Source organism: Elephantulus edwardii, unplaced genomic scaffold (assembly GCF_000299155.1).
Source record: "Elephantulus edwardii isolate Elephantulus edwardi_28Jun2011 unplaced genomic scaffold, EleEdw1.0 scaffold00135, whole genome shotgun sequence".
Taxonomy (NCBI): Eukaryota; Metazoa; Chordata; class Mammalia; order Macroscelidea; family Macroscelididae; genus Elephantulus; species Elephantulus edwardii.
In genome coordinates, this window is record NW_006399885.1 from 6,786,396 (window position 1) to 6,807,639 (window position 21,244).

At 42.4% G+C, this 21,244-nt stretch overlaps 1 pseudogene; it reads right to left on the minus strand.

The window, feature by feature from the left end:
- LOC102851728 overlaps nt 1-19,746 on the minus strand; it is a 22,800-nt pseudogene extending 3,054 nt beyond the window's left edge.
- Between the last annotated feature and the right edge of the window lie 1,498 nt (nt 19,747-21,244).

Sequence of the window (21,244 nt, forward strand, 5' to 3'; positions counted from 1 at the left end):
CATTCTACAACAGTTGCAACCAATTTTTTTTAAAAAGGTGTCTGTTGCATCAACTCTAACTGATGGCAAACTTTTATCAAAGTGGACAGTCAGGGTTTTTTAAGAACCTCTGGGTAATCTCCAGTCACACAATTTTTAGCTAAGTTAGCAGCCCACTGCACATACCCTTTGCACCCTGGTGGTGTAGTATGCTGCGTTCTGGGCTGCAAACTAAAAGATCATCGGTTCAAGCCTATCACTTGCTCCGCATAGTGGTTTACTGTCTCAGAAACTGTCAGTGGGTCCCTGTGAGTCAGAATCTACCTGTTGATAGTAGATTTGAGTTTTTATTTCAGTGGCTTCTTCATCAGTCATCTTCTGAAATGACTGAACCTGTCACCAAACAGCTCCCTCTCCAGACCACCCCACTCAGTCCTTGATGTGTAACCGATGATCCTCTGTCATCTGGGATCCGATCCCAGCCACAGAGGAGAAATAAATCCCTGCTCTTGATGCTCCCGGTGGGAGATCTCAGCAGCCCAGTGAATGGCATGGTGGGACTAGAACAGTTTCTACATGCTGAAAAACAATGGGTCTGTGTCTCAACTTTTAAAACTGGATAATAAGAAAGCATGTGAAGCTAAAGGTCGAGTCAGAATGTGCCTGGTGGATCCAAAGGATCTGGGGCGCCTTGAAACTAAGCCTATTGTTTCCAGGTTCCATCGAGTCAGCTCTGACTTATAAGGACTCCATGTAAAGGACTGAAACCCTTCCCAGCACTGCTCTAGCCTCACAATCATTGCTGTGTCTGAGCCCATTGTTGTGGGCATGTGCCAGTTAATTTTGTTGACGCTCATTCTCTCTTTCACTAACCCTAACCTTCTACTGTCCCAAGTCTGCTGCCTTTCTCCAGGGACTGGGCCCTCCTGATAACAAGCCCAAAGTTTGTGAGACAAAGTCTCATTCTCCTTGCTTCTGAAGAAACACTCTGGCTGAACCTTTTCAACACAGACTTGTTCTTTGGGCAGTCCATAGTAAATCCAATACTCTTCTCCAGCTCCACAATTTCAATGCATTGATTCTTTCATCCTCCTTCTGCATTCCACATACACGAGTCAATTTAAAGTCAGGTGCACCATAATCTTTAAACTGATATCCTTACTTTTTAGCACTTTGTCCCTGACAATGGGTTTGCCCAATGCAACATAACTCTTGCTTTCTTGACTGCTACTTCCATGAACGTTGACTGAATCCAAGGAAAATGAAATCTTTAACAACTTCAATCTTTTCTCCACTTATCATGATGTTGTTCATTGGCCCATTTGTAAGGATCTTTGCTTTCTTTATGTTGAAGAATAGCCTGTACTGAAGAGAATGCTCTTTAAAATTCAGCAATATAATGAAATATAAGGAACTTTCTATTTACAGGTCAAAGACCTTCAAAGAAATTAGCTCACTGATCTAAAAGGAAGGAAAGAAAGACTAGTAGGGAGATACACTGAGAGGAAAAATGAAGAAAGGATGAAGGAACAAAGAAAATAGAGGGAAGAAGGAAGGAAAAGAGGAGAGCTCTATATTAGATGCCAGCTATTCCTAGAATGAGTCGCTGAACTAAAGCAGGTTCTGGTTGCATTTTGGAAAATGGAGAGTGATCTTCTGCAGCTAATGAACCTGCTGATTCAAGGCCAAGATCAAAGCTGGCTGCTGAGTCCCAGTGAACCTCACTTCAACGGGCTTTTCCACTTAGATGACCTACAAGGAAGGGGTGGAGGAGGAAGGAGAGAGGAATTAATAATGGCATCATTCAGAAACCTCGGGCATACTCTTGTCCTCTCTGCTCTTTTGACCTGCACTTGAGAAATATGTTCTAAGTACATTTTCAAAAGGAGTTGAAGACAATTCATCTCATTTATTGCCAGCATGAACTTCACACACTGAGGGTGCTGCTTTATTAGATACTCATCTAGGTCCACGTTGGACTCCTACACACCACAGGTGGGGGAACAGCTCAGGGATGGTGGCAGCATGCCGTAATAGCACGGTAAGTGTCTGTTCCTCATTTCCATCAACAGGCAGCCTTTAGCACAAGTGAGAACAAATTCACCCAGTTTGAACTCATCCATGAAGAAACGTGGGGTCAGGATGAAAAAGCCATGGCAAAAAAAAAAAATCAAACCTACACCCCTGCTCTAGTCTATTCTAACGTAGTAACCCTGTAGGACAGAGTGGAGCTGACCCCGAAAATGTTCAAGGCTATCCATGTTTCCGGGAGTAGATGGCTTCATCTTTCTCCCATGCAAGAGTTGTTGGATTGGAACCATTGACCATTTGGTTAGCCCAAACACTTAAACAACTGTGCCACCAGAGTTCCTGGAAACTAAAGTTCCTGAAACGAAGTTTTCAATTCGTAAAACAAAAGACTTTGAAAGAAACTACTCTCCTGATCTGAAAGGAGGAGGAGAAGGAGGAACAAGCAGGAGGATAAAGGGAAGAGAGCTGCAGTGGGAGGAGATGAAGAAGAAGGAAGGAAGAGAAGATCCAGAGGGAAGAGGGAGGAGGCAGTAAGGAGGGGAAGAAAGAATGGGCACACAGAGGAGGAAGTGGTAGGGAAGGAGAGAGAGAAGGGAAAAAGAGGAAAGAGGGAGGGATGAGGGAGGCCAAAGAGACAGGAGGGAAGGCGAGAGGAGGAAGAGAAGAAGGGAGGAAGTGGGGAGAGGTGGGGACGCCTTCCACCCAGAAGAGCCCTCTCCTACGCAGGGACTTAAAGGTAAATGGCAAGCATCAGGGGAGCACTGATGATCAATAGCTATATCAAATCATTTGTTATATTCCATCCCTTGCCTGTGAAAGAAATAATGCTGGCAGAAATCTTTCTCACAAAACTGTGTTGGCTTTACAACATCTTCATGACATTGTATATCAGCTGTTTTATTCGAGCTGTCTGTTCCTCCTAGAAAAATGCTTTTGTGCGGACATCATCAAATGCATAGCCTCTGCAATGAGCCAATTCTTATGAATAAATCACTTACTGGCTGGGAGTAAATCTATGGGTGGAGTCTCTGACAAGGGACTAAGAAGCTGGCCTGCTGCAGCTGCAGCCTGTTTCTGTCTGTGGAAAAGCCAGTCGGCCTGTGGTCACAATGCCCTGAAGGCGCCTGACCTCCCCTGAAAGTCCACTTTGCCCCTGATAGCAATGATGTGAACGATGGTGAGGAGAAGGGGAGTCTGGCCTCCTTTAAGGGGGAGGAGAGTCGAGAGCATCAACTACTGATACTGATTCTCAGGAGGGTAAAGTCAGACAGACCTCCCCTCTCCAAATTTTCACTAATTCTGTCATGAGCGGTCCCTCCCACACCACTGTCTCCTCTTCCGTGGGTTCCATAATTCAGATGGTGCACACAACTGTGAGGTTTCTTAGGAAAGTCACTTCACTCGCAGCTATGAGTTGATTCCAACTCATAGCTGACCCTGAGTTAAGTTTTGAAGGCTGTAAATCACAACAGAAAGAGCTTGCCTATCCTTCTCCCAAGAAGTGCTGATGGATTTGAATTGCTGGAGACACAGCCCTTTATTAGGGAAGTAATAGATTATGACTCAGGAACAGAAATGGTTCAGGATTCAACTCTTCATCAGGACAGGCTTCCCTTAGCCAGGTATCCCCAGCCAGGCATCCCCTGGTCCTGACTCAGAGCCAGCCACTTCTCTGCTTCCAGCTGCCTTCTCGTGTCATGACTCTCTCTCTTCAGGATCAAGGAGTTGCTTGACACAAAGATCTCCAGTCCACAGGATGCACTCCACCCCTGGTCTTCTTACCTGATGGTAGTGAGACCTCTTTTCCACCTCTGGATGGTTCATTTTAAGAATAGTGGATGGTAAAATTTACTAATCCCCACGTTAGGATTTCATGCACCTTATTTGGATTGAAGCTTAACATCAAGAAGACAAAGATTCTCACCACTGGGCCAATTGGCAGCACCATGATAGATGGAGAAGAGATTGAGGTTAACAATTACAGCTTGCTCAGATCCACAATTAACACTCTTAGCACCACCAGTCAGGACATCAAAAGACAAATTACATTGGGTAAATCTGTTGTCGGGGACCTAACCAGAGTACTGAAAACAATGATGTCACTCTAGAGACGAAGATGCACCCAATCCAGGCCGTGATCTTTGCAATTACTTGCTTTGTATCAGAGAGTTGGACAATGACTAAGGGTAATAGAAGAAGAATTGATGCTTTCAAATTGTGGTGCTGGAGAAGAGTCTTGAATGTACCATGGACTGCCAAGGAAACAAATTTATCTGTCTTGGAGAGGGTGAAATCAAGTCTCTCTTTGGAAGCTAGGATTTTGAAGGTCTGCCGCACTTACTTTGGGCACATGGCCAGGAGAGATTGGTCTTTGGAGAAGGACATCATTCTCGGAAAAGTGGACAGACAGTTCAGGAGAGGGAGGCCCTGGATGAGATGGATTGATACAGTGACTGGGGCAATGGGGGTTGGTTGGTGTGTCAGAATTAGTGAGACTGGCTCAGGACAGGGAAAGGTTCAAAGCTACTGTACTTAGGGTCTCTGAGTTGCAGGCAACTTTATGGCACATAACAACTCCTGTGTACTTTATTTATATTATTAGCAATCCATTCAGTCCTCTTGGTGGGCCACAGCACCTCACATTTACATAGTCATTCCGAGCCATCAGGAGCTCCAGTGGCATGTTCTGTAAGAAGTTATGCTGACAATTCAAATAGTTACACCTGCTAGTGGTTCAAATCGACCACTGATTCCCTGGGAGAAAGGTGGGCATTCTCCTCCCATGTGATCTGCAACCTCAGAAACCCAATAGAGAGCCAGCTGTAAATTGATTTCAATTCCACAGCAGTGAATTTACATTTCACCCAGCTACTTGGTGGGAGTTACAGAGACTATAGCTCGAAGGGCCACGTTACTTAATGCACTGCACTGCAACCAACCATGGCTATATTCCAAATACTCCAGCTCTGGGTAGAAGTAATGACTGTAAGATCAGTAACTCCTACCCAGTGAGCCCCACTATGTGCCAGGCACCAAGAGAGGTGGAAGGGAGAGGCTTAAACAGTCTGGCATTGGACAGACTCCAGATAATTAAACTTCTCCACTTGCAATGGGTGGATACTTCAGGCAAGGACTCAGCCACCCCACGCACTCATTTGCTCATTCACTCTGTAACTAAGTAGACTGAAAAAAAAAATTCACTGTCATTGAGTTGGAGCCAGCTTATAGCTGATCCTCCCTATTGGGCCTCTGAGACTGTCAATCACACAACTGCCTGTCTTTCTCCAATGAAGTCACTGGTGGATTCAGGCCACCAGAGAGGAGTGGTCTTTGAGTTTACTGCACAACCTACTATAAATTACTCCACCAAATTAGAGAGAAGAAACAACTGCAATGCTACAGTCCCACTCCAGTGTTTCCTTAACCCGTTTGGAAACCAAGAAATAAATTCCACTTTGTCATCATCTCCAGCAACCCAGTCACACCTGGTTTGCTCAGTAAATGACCTGAATCTTAACCTCAGTTTTCATCTATGGCTGTGCTGCTATTAGTAAGTTATCTCAGATCCCTTGACTGTCAAGTGGGACTAATAATTCTCAGAGCTCTGGTGCTATAGTGCTTTATATCTTGGACTGTTAATCAAATATGTAACCTATCAAGTTGTTACTGTCAACTTGATCCCATTTAGATAGATTTTTTTAATTAGAACAATGCTTGAGTCAAATATTCTTTATTAATTAAGCTAAATTATTGCTCGGTTTTAAAGGAGTTCTGAGGGTAGAGCAGACAATTTTGTTGTGTTGCTAACTCAAAGTTTTGCTATTCTAATATGGCAACCACTCTGAGGAAAAAAAAATAGACTGTCTTCTTTTGTAAAGATTTACACTTGACGGAGAGTTGCTAAATGTCAGACTTGACTTTGCCAGTAGGTTTGGGTTTTTTAAAGAAAAATTTAGGGACACTTTTGATTGAAGGTTTAAAGATTGTCTCAGGGCTATAGACTCAGGAGTTCATCCATTCTGCATGGTTCCAGAAAAATCTGGATTTCATGAGAACTTGAAATGCCATTCTACATTTCCCTCCCTTTTGACCAGGATTGTTCTATAGATTCTTGATGGAAAATACTCACTAATGGTTCCTGGGCACCATCCAGTTCTGGTCCTACAACAAAGAAGGCAGTTTTTATGGAGGCTATTAGCTATGCATTCTGTATCCTGCTCCTGACTTAACTTTTGCTCCAGATGAATGGAAAAACCAATTGTGCCTTGGATGACTTTTCAGGCCCCAAAGTACCACACAAGAAAGGAGGAGAAAGGACAGAAGCACTAAACATATTTGTGACCAATGGCCATGACTCAACTCCCAAATCAAGGGAACAAATCTTAGGAAGTTTTCCATTTTCTAGATTTCAAATGTCATTGTTAGTTGTTTTAGAGTTGATTCCCACTCAAGGCAGATATGCAAACCTCTGTAGACTCTTAGGTAGGTTCAGTTTTCCCTCCTGCCCTGGGAGCACCTGAAGAAGCAATTTGCAATGATTCTTGTAAGAGAATACTCTCCTTCCCAGGAGAACATAATAACATCTTCCATCTGGGGAGAGCAACACAGTTTGCACAGCTCCTTCCCAATCATTCTCATTGAACTCCCACCACCACCCTCCAAAGTTGGCATGTTCTCATGGCTTATTTCCATTTATGAAGAAGGAAAGAGAGGCTGAGACAATTATATGGATGTGGATGAGGATCCCAGGGATGACAAAAGCCCAGGATTTCTTCAGGACCCAGGAGCTACTTCTAAACAAAATAAAACAACACAAGACCAGATTTTAATACTGTTTTAAAGTTGATGTGGAATTTGACCTTTGTCTTTCTATTCTTGTTGTCATTAGGTGCCGTCGAATACGACTCACAGTGACTCTAAGAACGACAATCCGAGCTCTGTCCTTTCCTGAGCCTGCCTCATCATCTCTGACACACTTGAGCCTATTGCTGGAGTCACTAAGTTTCAATCCGTTTCCATCCTAACATCACTAAAGTCAAGACAACTTACTGTTGTCAGTTCCATTCTGATTCATAGGGATCTTCCTTCCATTGATTTTCAGAAGCTAGAAATCTTTATGAGAGATTGCTCATCTTTCTCCCTCAGAGTGGCTTGTGGATTTAGGATCATCACTGAATTGTACATGTAAAACACAGCTGAGTTGGAATATGTTTTGCTGTGTATATAATGAACAACAAAATAAATAAGAAAAATGAAAGAAACTTCGTCTGGTCCTTGCCAATGATGTGAACTAAATCCCATGCTTTTTTTTCTGCAGGCAGATCTGTGACCACGCATTATGCACTGGTCACACACATAAATCAGATTTCACAAGAACAACCTCCAAGAGAAAATATATCACTAATAAATATTTCTGGAATAGTGGCTCTATGAGCTTACATATAAAATAATATTTATGAAATATTCTGAGCTTTGGGTCAGTAGTAAAGCATGAAGATCATAAATATATCTTCAGCTCATTAGGCCAGCCACGGTTCCCATGTCACATTAAATAGGTCTCTCTCCCTGAAGTCTATTCATCACTTTTCTCTGTGATTATCTCGAAGCTAATATTGAGTGTCTTTTATGAGAGTGATGATGAAGGACGTCATTTATAACTAGGTGGTCAGGAGGCCATCTTTCCTGCCTGTTCTGCAGGCACAAGCACTTGGGAAAGGAAAATAAGTTAAGGCAGGACGAAAACCAGACAAACATGCCTCAGAGATATGGATTTGGTTCCCAAACACCTCAACACAGTAAAGATTACAATAAATCAAGGCCAGTGAATTTCTTTGTTTCTCTGTGCATATAACATTGTTGTTGTTAAGTGCCATCGAGTGTAGTATGCCTCAGAGTAACCCTATGAACAACAGATCTGAGCCCTGTCCTATCCTGTGCTATCTTCATAACCTCTGACATATTCCATCCCATTGCTGTAGCCAATGTGTCAATCCATCCAGTTGACATACTTCCTCTCCTTTGCCATCCCTCCACCTTTGCAAGCATGATGACCTCCAAGAAATAGCCTCTCCTAGCAACATGTTCAAAGTACGTGAGATGAAGCTTTCTCATCCTTGCTTCCAGGGAGCACTCTGGATGCACCTTCTCCAAGACATATCTGTTTGTTCTTTTGACAATCCATGGAGTATTCAATTCTCTTCTCCAACACCATTGCTCAAAGGCATCAATTTTTCTTCTGTCATCCTTATTCATTGTCCAGTTCTCAGCAATGGATAGCAAGTGATTGAAAAGACCATGGCTTGAATCAGGTGTAACTTAGTCCTCAAACTAATACCATTGCTTCTCAGTAATTTGGAGAGGTTCCTGACTGCAGATTTTCCCAGTACAATATGTTTCCTGATCTCTTGGCTACTGATACCAGGCATATTGACTGTGGATCCAAGTAAGATAAAGTCAATGACAGTTTCAATTATTTCTCCATCTATCACAACACAACCTTGCTTGCAGAAAGTGAGGAGGACTTGAAACACTTTCTGCAGAAGATTAAACACTGCCCCCTTCAATACATTGTATCTCAATGTCAAGGAAAAAAATTCTCACTGGACCAGTAGGCAACATCATGATAGATGGAGTGCATAAAACGGCTTATTACGGTTGTTATGCGCTGTCAAGTTGGAACTGACTCATAGCTGACCGTCCAGAGAGCTTTCAGAGGCTATAAATCACACAGGAGGAGACTGCTCATCTTTCTCCCTTGGAGCAGCTGGTGGGTTCAAACCACCAGTCTTTGAATTGGCAACACAACTCCTCATTCATTTAGGCTACCAGAGCTCCCTAAAAGTTATGTGGAATTTAAACTGCTTCCAGAATTACCAATATGTGACACACAAATACGAATGGAGCCCATGCTGTTGGAAGTTTGCCAAACACCTTTGATTTGTTTGAAGAAGGGGGAAAATCACAATATCTGAGTGACATAATGAAGTTAATCAAATTCAGCAAGGTTTGCCTGGATTTGGGAAGTGTTGTGGGTGTAGCAGGGGTTCAGAGTTACCCTTTTCCCTAGATCAGTAGAGAGAATGGCCTCCTCCTTTCTCTACAACTCAGCTGGTCTTGCTGGTGAGCCTTGCAACCTTGAGGATAAGGTGCAAGGACCAGAATACAAAACAGAAAGTTCCATTTGATGTGATCATTTAGGACACATGCTCAACTCAACCTCTTAAAATGAAATGTTGCATCTCTCAGATGTATATTTCCCTTTTCCAGGCTCTTGTTGAAGATCATGAGGAGGCTGATACCCACACAGAGAGCTGGGAGGCTCACTTCCTCTGGGGTCCTCTGGAGACTTCCTGTTTGTGACTGGAGAGAGTGACTGATGGGGCTAATGCTAGGCTTCACAGTGCTGAGATGTGGCAGGGCTGGTCAGGACTGATGGAAGGAAGATAGGCTGACTTCACTGAGGTCCTTCTTACTAACATTATGGGTCAACTTGGTAAGGCTATGGTTTTGGCCAATTGGTTGGTCAAATATTAGTCCAGTAGTTGTCACAAGGTAGTTATAACACATGATTAAATAAATGCCTTGAGCAGAGCAGATTATCTTCCATAATGCAATATCATGGAATCACCTTCAACAACTGACATTTAATGTGATGTAACAATCTTCAATAACACAACGTAATGTAAGAGAGTCACCCTCTATAGCAGAATATAACACAATGCAATCAAGGGATTAAATCAAAAGCAAGTCTCTCCAGGGTGTGTTCAGTCTCTAAACTATAAATAGACATTTTGGCAGAACTCTCACATATACATATGGCGGAAGACAGATGTCATGTGAGAATCTTCTACCAGCCAAGGAACCAACAACATTTGTCAGTTTCTACTTTTTTGGTGGGGGGCACTGCCATTCTGTTACTGTTGTCATATGTTCACATACACACAGAGCAATAGCTTTGCAATGGATTTTCTAATCCGTGGTTTGGATTAGGTGCACCTTAGCCTTTAAAGTGAGTGTACAGCATTTTTGAGAGGTTCTTGGCAGCAGATTTCTCCATGAATTACATCCTTTATCTTCTTGACTGCTGCTTCCATGGATGTTGACATGGATCCAAGTCCAATGAGAGCCTTGACAAATTCAGTCCTTCCCCCAGTCATCATGATGTTGACTCTCGGTCTATTTTTTAGAATTTTTGTTCTGGGATGTTGAGGTATAATCCTCATTGAAGCCTTTAATCTTCTTCAGTAAATACTTCAAGTCCTCCTCACTTTCAACAAGTGAGGATGTGTCATCTGTATAACTATGCTGGTCTTTATTTGGTCCAGCTACTCGATTTTTTTGCACAACATACAGATTGACTAGGAATCCCCCATTTAAAAAAAAAAAACAACCCCAAAACCACAAACAAAAACTGGATTGACACAGTGGCTTCAACAATGGTTTTAAACATCATTCTTGGAAAAGCAGGTTCAGAGAAGAAGAGAAAGATCCTCAATGAGACAGATTGGACACAATGTCCCCCACAGGTCAGAGACAAAGCACCCAGCTCCTTTAGCCTGTCTGAGTCTAGGAGACAGAGCACAAGGCAAAGATCAAGTCCTCAGCTACTACTACTGTTTTTCTGGACATCTGCATAGCAAAATCACCTCAAAATGTAGTCACTTAAAATCATTGTGTTGATAGGGCTGGAGAAGTCATTGCCAAGGTGGCTTCTCACTCCCCCCCCCCACATTTGTATGTCCACACTTATATCTCTCTCATTGGTGCTTCATTCCTCAGGGCCTCTTCAATGCTGTGGGCTTCTCCATCATTTTAGACTTCTTACATGGTGACCAACTTCTCACAGAGCAAGCATGCCCAAAGACTGAGTTCCACAAATCCTGGACAAAACTTCAAAATTTTTATGATTTTGTGGTTAAGATTGTGTGACAGCTTGACTGAGCTATGGTTCTCTGATCAGGTAGTATGATGTAGTCATTCTTCATGATGAGACCTGATATTACATCATCTCCATGATGAGATCTGCTATAAGCAGCTGATCAGTTGAAAGAGTAACCTTAGAGGTCTGGTTTATATTCAATATGTATAGATAATTTGACAAAGCACTCTGGCTTTCTGCTTGTTCTGAGTACTACGTATGACTTGTCATCACTTGACTTTGGTTCTGTGAACTTGAGCCAGTGATTTGTAATTCTTGGGATCTGTTCATATTAATACATTGTGAGCCAGAAGCCTGTTGTCTGGAGAAGCCACCAGCCTTACGTCTGACATTGGACCTGTGAACTTTAGACCTCTACAGTCATGTCAACCATTTCCTTAGGCTAAAGCACTCACTCTAGCTATATCTATTCACTATAAACCTACAGAGATATAGATATAAACTGGCTACCAGCTTCTCATGGAAGGAGGAGTGGCATCCACTTCCATAATAGCTTGCCTCCGGAAACCCTATGAACTTGGAGAAAGGATGAAAGGCACCCAAGCATCAAGGGCTCTCCTTCATAGGGTCGCTATGAGTCGCCTGCGACTCGACGGCACTTAACAACAATAACATCCACAGAGAGAGAAAGAGAGAGAGGGAGATCAGCTGGCCCAGCGAAGCGAAAACAATGTGACCAAGACAAAGGTGGGTGACTTTTAGTTCACAGCCCTCAGACCAGTCTTTCATTGTTTTTTGTTCAGACATTCCTCTAGGTCGTATAGCCCTGGTGTACAAGTTGCCGTCCCATGGTCACTTGTGGTTGCTGTGAGGCTGAACACTGTGACACGGATGTGTCAAATGTGTTAATGGTTGGCTACCCAATGCAGACTGAGAGTGGGGTGGAGCTCCCCGATTGAACAAGCGTGGAAGGAGGAGTGGCGTCCACTTCCATAATAGCTTGCCTCCAGAAACCCTATGAACTTGGAGAGAGGATGAAAGGCACCCAAGTGTCAAGGACTCTCCTTCATAGGGTCGCTATGAGTCGCCTGTGACTCAACGGCACTTAACAACAACAATAACACCTACGTGTTGGCAGTACAATTCCTTACCACCAAGCCATCAGAGCTCATGGGTGTGTATTAGCTTCATTGTAATTAATGCTATAAAACAAAATGTGTATGAATAACAAAATGAAAAACCACATGATTTGCAAACATTCGCTCAAATTTTGCAAACATTTTTTTAAAAAATTATGTTGTGATATGGAACATAGTTTGAGATGGTGAATGAGAGTTGGGAAGTTGAGGGGCTGCCCGAGCTCCAGGAGATGGTGCTGTCTAATGTGCTGGCACATGGCTCTTGTCACGCTGTGTTCTTGGTCCTTTTCCTTTGGTGCACATGGTCTGGAAGTTTGCACCCACACTTCTTTCCTCCAAGAACGAGATGTAGGGTTTCTTCACTTAACTCTTCTGGTTTTTCTCTTCTTATTAATCATTACTATACTTCTACCTCTTTCACAGCTTTCTAATTTTCTTTCTTGGTTTTCATTGTTAATGCTTATGTCTGATTCTCACACATAACTCATTTGTTCCCTTCTTTAAAAAAAAAATTTAAAATCCCAAAGAGGTATTTAAGTACATCTTGAAAGGCCACCTGGGAGCTGGGCAACATTCCACATTGATCACACCTTCTGAGAGACAGTCCAATCTGCCTGGTGTAAGATGACTATGGCCAATCAGAAAAGAGCTCAACCACCAACCACATCTTGCTTGACTGAGCAGCTCCATATTTGGAAACTAACAAAGGATACCCAATCAACACCCTCCATGGAGAAATGACCACCAGGATTACCACCTTATCGCCAACGCCTACCTATAAAGTTGGCCTGTAATTTCCTCGTTTACAACTTTGCTGTTTGACCCTGCCTCTCTCTGGCCTCAGACAGTAAATCTGCCTGAGAGCCACTAATAAACTCTTTTGTTTCACTTCACCCAGTTCTATGCACCTTTTTTGCCTTATACATCTCATAATCTGATAACAAAACTTTTATTTCAACAGACATGACCTATCTGAGTACTAACAAGGTCAAATCAATAACTTGATCAAGTCCTCACATTGACAGTTCATTATTGCTCTCTTATTTCTGAAGAATTCCCCACCATACAAAGCAGAGCCTGTCTGTTGTGCTACTTGCAATTCATGGTGACTCCATGTGTGTGCATGAACTTGTCCCATAGGGAGTTTTTTGTTTCTTGGGCTTTTTATTTTTTTTCAGATGTATTTAAATAAAACTTTTATTTTTATCCTGGTTTACTTACAAAGTTCATATACATTATTTTTCATACCAGATCTTTCCCATTTCTTTTTACCCACTTCTCCCTCCAACCATCAAACTGTGTGACCCTATGATTAATCCCCACCCTTGGATCCTTATACTCATTCTACAATAATGGTCTCATACAATACTTGTCCTTATGGGACTGAGTTAGTTCACTCAGCATAATGCTCTCCAGTCCTTCCCAAGTTAGGTAGTGATTTTCAAATCATTGCTCCTGAATGCTGCGGAGTATTCCATCATGTGAATATACCTTAATTTCTCAATCTGCTAGATTGTGGTTGGACATTTGCGCTGTTTTCATATTCTTGCAATGGTGAATAATGCTGCTATGAACACTGGTGTACAAGTCTCCGTTTGTGCCTCAGTTTCATTTTCTTGGGTTGTATTCCAAGCAATGGATTGTATAAGCTGGGTCATATGGAATTTCTATGTTCAGCATTTTAAGGAAACTCCAATCATTTCAGACAAGGGTCTCATACCAAACATTCACAGAATCCTACAGGGCCTCCACAAGAAAAAGACTGGTAACATAATTACAAAGTGGGCAAAAAACATGGAAAGACTTCTCACAGAGGAAGATATTCAGATGGCCAACAGACACGTGAAGAAATGTTCAGAATCACTGGCAATAAGAGAGATGCAAATCAAAACCACAATGAGATACCATCTCCAGTAGCGATGACAAAGTTTAACATGACGGCAAGTTATAAATGTTGGAAAGGATGTGGCGAGATAGGAACTCTTATACATGTCTATTGAGGGGATTGTTATATAGTACAATGCCATACGGTTTTTCAAGGCTGTGCTCATTCACCATGGACTATACACATCCCACATCCCTCAGCAGGATCAAACAGACCTCCTGCCTTCCATGAGGAAAACTAGATTTAACATGCTTGGAAATTACCCGAAAGCACTGATGTGGCTCTCTGATATATTTTTCTATTTTCTCCAAATATCTCAATAATTACAAAAACCAGTGGAGGCATTTTTTCTTGTACTGAATAACATATGTCACCTTCACTGCACCCAAGCACGTACACACACCTTTAGTGTTTTCCATCAGGGCCTGCACCTTGCTCTGTGCAGATAAGATTGCTTATCTCTTACATGTGCTTCTCTTCCATGGATGAATTGGAAGGAGGTGAGTACATCAGTACTTAAAATGAGCAAAGGCAAGCTTTCACTCTTAACTGTCCTTTACTGACTGTCTTGGTAATCTAGAGATGCTATTACAGAAACAGGAAGTGCAAAGGACCTAAGTTGTAAGGAGCTGCGCTGCCAACCCTCACAGCATGCGGTTCAAATCCACCTGCTGGAGGGTCAGCTATGTGTCAGTTCTGACTCAATGGTATATAGCATATATAACAGAAATACTACAAGAGGTGGCTTTAACAAATTTATTTTTCCGAAGTTTCAAATGCAAATGCACAGCCACTGACTCAGTTTTGACTCTTAGTACTCACTCCATTGGGTCCCCAAGGCTGAAGTCATGGGTGGTGACTGCTGGTTTTTCTCCCGTGGAGTTGATGGTACATTCCAGCCGACAGAGACCCAAAGCCTTGTCTCACAGATCCACTCAGGGCTCCCTTTCTCACAGTTTAGGAGGCTAGACATCCAGATTATGGCTGCCAGCTCTAGGAGAAATCTTCCCCCTTATACTGCTCTAGGGAAAGCCCTGGTTCTTGGGTTCCCTGGCAGTATGCCTCTATCTGCCCCAAGTCTACTTGCTTATTTGTTTCATCTCTATATCTCGAGAGATTAACTTAAAATAAACCTTACACTGACCCCACCTCATTAACAAAGAAAACCCATTCCCAAACGAAATTCTCACCACCTGCTAAACGGCACATGGTTTTGGGCTCATCATTCAATCTACAACCCTAAAAGGAATATATGATTAGGAATTATATGTACAACAACCGTCCAGAATAAGAGGTAAATTGAAAAGAGTACTGGGGTATGGGGAGGTAATTGTGCAACAGTGAATATTTTTTAAAAAAAAAAGTTACCTGGGGAGGGGGACAGGGTAAAAAGGGGATAAAATGTGCAACAATGAAAGAATGAAAATCCAACTTTTCTGCAAACTTTTGTAAAAATCACAATTAAAATAAAACATTTTATTAAAAAGAAAATCAATCTCACATCTTGAAAGGCTTTGATTTTAGCCTGTAAGCTCCAGACAACACTGGCCGCCTATGGTTTGGCTTACTGATGACTGGTTTTCCCTTTAAAAGGGGAAGATATTCTCCTCACACGCGCTGTCTTAGATGTTAAACGGAGCCTAAAGGTGAATGCCAAACACTGTGCTAGCATGCTAAATTGAGATTTTACCTAATGCCATTCAAGAAAAGATACTTGACTCTAATTCATTTGCACGTCAGTGCTCAACACAGATTGAATGCCCGTGAGGAAAAAAAGACACTCCAGTGCATTTTCCGGGAGTGAACAGCAGAATAAAATACTCTCATGAAATGATGGTGTTTGTTTTGGGGTATAAAACTACATCACTGAGGCTCCTCCAGTGCCACTTGCCTTATCCATGCCAATATGTTCCCTCGAGTGCTATTCCCAGTTCTTTTACTGATGATTTAATGCCTGCTACATGTGTGTCTGGAAGAAGGATGGGCAGTCTCCTCCTGTGTAATTGACTGCCTCTGAAAACCTGTCAGAGGCTCAGCTATGGGTCGGTTCTGACTCAATGGTACACACAACAACAACAACAAATACCATTGTATACAGAAGAGTACTGACTATCCCATAGACTGCCAAAGGTACAAACAAGTCTGCCTTGGAGGAAATGCAGCCAGGGTGCTTCTAAGAGGCAAGGATGGTAAGACTCACCTCACATACTATGGGCATGTTGTCAGGAGGGTCAGTCCTTGGAACAGGACATGGTGCTGAGAAAGGTGGAGGGTCCCCGCAACAAGATGGACTAACACAGTCACTGTAACAATGGACTTGAGCATTTCAGAGATAGGACACCGTTCAATCTGTTGTTTGCTATGGATCATAGTCGGTTCAATGACACCTAACAACAACATATGTCATTGACATTGAGGACATGAAGATGGAAAAAAGCCTGCCTTGTCAAGGAACTTATAAAGCACTTGAAGAGTCTGACATATAAATATTTCACTGCACACAAAAAACTCATTGCCATGAAGCCAGAAACGACTCAGAGTTAACCCTCCAGAGAGTGGCTGTAAAGTGAATGGGGGACTGCCAGTCTTCCTCCATCAGAGCAGCTGGTGGATTCAAACTGCCTGCCTTTGACTGGGGAGTGCAACTCCCTACCTGCTAGGTAACCACACAGTTTCATGCTAAGTGTTTCCACAAGCGGACCAGTTGGCCCTGGCCAACAGACAGTGGGTGGTGATCATAAATTCAAGAATTCATCACCTTCAAGATGAAACATGAAGGAGTAATAAAAGGCAGGCAGGCAAAAAGAAGTAAAAGGAGCATAGTTAAGAGCATGGGAGCACTGACAGAGCAAGTAACTGCCCCAATTCTAGACAAGTACCTTTAGCTCCCCAGCACATGGCCACCTTGAATAAAGCAACACAGATGGGATAAAAGTCAAGATTCTGATATGCAAATACACCTTCTACCCTTCCCATGTTCTTCACTCAAATGAAAGGGCTTTTGTCTTTGTTGTTAAGCCCTCTTTTTCAAGAAGAAAAATTTAAAACTCTAAGAACATTATGGAAATGCAACCAGAACACTATGTAGAAACAAGGACCATGGCATTTCATCCTATCTGCTTCAGGCACAACCATCAGGAAAGACTAATGACTAAAGACATGTTTGGTAGAGAGACAGTGAGAATAAAGGATATTCCCCACATGCTGCAAAAATAAAATTCAACATACTAGTGATCATGCTGGCGGGACAGTGCAGGAGGGGAAGACCCACGATGAGATGGATTGACTCAATGACTGGAGCCATGGGATTAGGGCTGTTGGAGATAGTGAGATTGGCTGAGGATGGAGCAGCTTTCAGAGTTAATGTACATAGGGTCACTATGAGTGGCAGGCAACTCGATGGCACATACTAACAACAGTGATCACATTGGAGTGATCTGGTGGCCTAGTGGTAAGAAAGTGCACGGTAATCCCAAAGATATGTGGTTCAAATCCACTAGCTGCTCCATGGAAGGAGGATGGAAAATCTCCTCCCAAGTGATTTACTGCCTCTGAAAACCTGCTGAAGGGTCAGCTATGGGTCGGTTCCAATTCAATGGTACAACAAGAAGGGATCATAGATGGTGCAGGACCAGGCAACATTTTGTCCTGTTATTTATAAGGTTACCATGAGTGAGAGTCAACCTGATAGCTCCTGTTGTTGGGTGAGGTTAAGTCAGTTCAAGCTCATCATGACTCTGTGTAGGGCAGAATGAAACATTGCTCACATGCCAAAACACTGCCCCTGTTTCTAGGTGCTATTGAGTTGACTATTACTTATAACGACTTATGAACGACAGATGGTACTGATCCTGTACCATCTTCCAAATGATAGGCGTGTTTGATCTCATTGTTTTAGCCACAATGTAGCACCTTCTTCCTTTTCACGATTTCTACTTTACCAAACACAATATCCTTCCCCAGGGATTGGTCTCTCCTTGGAATGTGTCCAAAGTATGTGAGACAGCCTGGCCATTCTCACATCCAAGGACCATTTTGGTTAGACTTCTCCTAATCAGATTGTGTTTCTGTTTTTTTTAAAGACTATGGTGTATTCCATTTTCTTTGCCATAATCATGATTAAAATACATCGATTCTTCTTCAGTCTCCTTTTTCCATTGTTCAGCTTTTCCATGAGATGGCTGAAAGTTACGATGGCTTGGGTCAAGAGCACCTTAGCCCTCATAGTAATGTCTTTGGTTTTTAACAGTTTATAGAAGTCTCTTGTAGCAGGTTTGTCCAATGTAGTTAATTTGCTGTTGTTTCTTTGATTTCTGATACAAGTAAAATCCTTGACAACGTCAATATTTTCTCTGATACCATAAAGTTGCATTTTGGTCCAGTCATAATTCTTTACAATTCCAGTAGTTTTCTTTATTTGAATGTATAATTCATACCTAAGGAGGCTATAGTCTTTGATCTTTACTAGTAAGTGCTTCAGAGAGCTGACACTGAGCTGGCAAATCAAAGGCAGGCAGTCTGAATCCATCAGTTGCTCCAAATAAGAACAATGGACATTAAAAAAATAATATAAAAAATAAAAGAACAAAAGACTGTCTCTCACAGGATTTTACAACTCATGTTGTAAATCCTACTGGAAGGTCAGCTATACATCAGTTCCAGCTCAGTAACAATCAATAACTACTGAGGAAGTCATCCAAGGACTAAGAGCATTGGCAAACAACAAGGCTCCAGGAACTTGCAGGATACCAACTAACTGATAGGTTTCAACAAGCAGATGTAAGGCTGGAAGCCCTCACTCCTCTGTCAAGGTAGTTGGAAGATAGCAACATGGTCAATCAATTGGAAGAGATCCATATTTGTGGCCATTCCAAAGACAGATGACCCATCAAAATGCAGATGTTTCAAAAAAAATATCATTAATAACACATGGAAGTGAAATTTTGCTGAAGGTAATTAACAAAGTAAATGCAGCCATACATGCACAAGGAGATGCTAGAAACTCAAGGAGGACTCAGAAGAGGACAAGGAATGAATATCATTGCTGATGTTACATGGATCTTGCCAGAAAATAAAGAATTACCGAAATAAGGTTTACCTGTATATAATTGACTATGTAAAGACACCCAATTGAATTGAATCATAATAAATTATGGGTAATATTATAAAAATATGGAAATCCCAGGACACTTAATTGTGCTCTAGTGGACTCTAAACATAGACCAAGAAATGAAAAAAATATCTATGTGTCAGGGTTGTGCCCTTTCGCCATACTTAATCACTCTGTATGCTGTGCAAACCATCAGGGAAGCCGGACTATGCGAACGAAGAAAAACATGGCATCCAGACTGGGAAAAGGTTCACTAACAACCTGTGATATTAAAATGGCACCAGTTTGCAGCAGCACTTAAGCACAACAAAGTACAACTGCTAATGAACCAATGCTCTTCTATTAAAAACAAAGACAATGGAAAGAAAATAATGGGGTCAGAGAATTAAACACTTTGACAGTCCTCCCAGTGTGCTACACCCCCCTTCCTCCTGAAAGAGTCCTACTGAATTTAAACTGGATACTTCATTACCATAGGGGTCCTCTCTTTGTTATGTTTATGAGTTAACAAAAGGCAAGGACCAGACCATTTTCCTGAAGTCAACATTCTTTAGTCTGATTTCCCCCACCCCCACTCCCATCATCTCTTCATGACATTTTCATGGAAACTCTTAAGTTCTTCATGGCACAGTCAGACTCAGAATCTCACCATCACCACCACCACCACCAACACCACCCCCTGCTTGTCGATCCAGGTCTGTGTCTGCTTAGTTAATGACACCATCACCGCATTCAGCTATCCAGGAGCTAAGAGCAGTTCCTAATTCCTCTCTACCCTCCACATTTACTTGATCTTCCAGAGCTTTTCATTCCCCTCCATACAGTGAAGACAGCTCCCATTTATTCTGACCCCGTGTACAATAGAACAAACGTTGCTCAGTCCTACACTGTTTGTGTTTTGAGCGCATAGTTGTAACAATGTCAATGGATTATGTCAATCCATCTCATTGGGATTCTTCCTCGTTTTCACTGACTCTACTTTATCAACATGAAGTCCTTCTCTAAGGACTAGCTGCTTCCCCTAACATGACATCTGGGCAGTGAATGGCTTGATTTGATTGCTAGCATTTTCACCTGGACATCTGTCATTGCTTCCTCACTGGTACCTGCTGCCACAGCAGTCTACACTCCTCTTTTTCTCTCCCTTAAAATACAGCTTATGACTAGAGCCTATGGACAGGTGATTTATTTGGGAGGATGAGAGTCTATGTGGGGCAAACTGTTAATGAATTTATCTGAACATAGCCAGAGGTGCCTTGGAAGAAAGGCATGGCAATTTACTTTAAAAAAAAAAAACTCACCCAGGGAAAACTCTAAGGAGTAGAGCTCTGCTCTGATATGTACAGGGTCAGAGATGAGTAGAACTGACTCCATGGAAGCCATTCCCTACTCCTCAAACCCAAAAAAGCAGGAATAGGGGATCAAGAAAAGTAATGGAGTAAAACCTAATATAAGGATAAATTGCTAAATCAATTTGACAACTGATAGAAACCCTAGGGATATGGCTGGCATGTAAGAAGTCAGGCTGCTAGCTGAAAGATTATCAGTTCAAATCTAACAGAGAATTCTTGGGAAAAAGATGAGCAGTGTCCTGTAAAGATTTACAGCTTCAGAAAACTGAATGGATTCAGGACAGAGAGTGGTTTGGTTTGACAAACAACTGAGGCTGGATGCTCCCAGATCCTTCTAAGGTGCACGCCTCGCCTCTGAAATACTCAGAAAAAGCCCCCTTACATACTGAGCAGGACAGCTGAGCCAGGCAGCCCCTGCCGGGACCTAATGGCCCTGGAGAATGCCTGGCACAGAGGATACAGCAGTGAAGGGCAGAGACAAATGCCATCAGCGCCAGGTTGGTCAAAGCCCTGCGGACTGACTGTCCTTCACAGTATTGACTTCCAAGAGGTGAAAAGAGAGGGGCCTAGGCCTCGGCTCTAGGCCTGCCCAATTGAGTCTACCCTCCAAACTGTCTTTGTAGAACATCAGTCTCATTGTGTTACTCACCTGCTTAACGTGCTTCGGTTCACTGGGGCTTGCAGTACAACTGTTAGAAGGAAATAACAAGTCCCTCACAGTCTAGTCACCGTTACCTTTTTACCTCACGTCCCAGTTACCCACCTTCACGAGTAACCTGAGCTGCAGCCAAAGTCTAAACACCTGCATCGTCCTCGACAATAAAGGACGGGAAATGTCTGGTGTGAAAACAATGTATACCAACTTTGTTA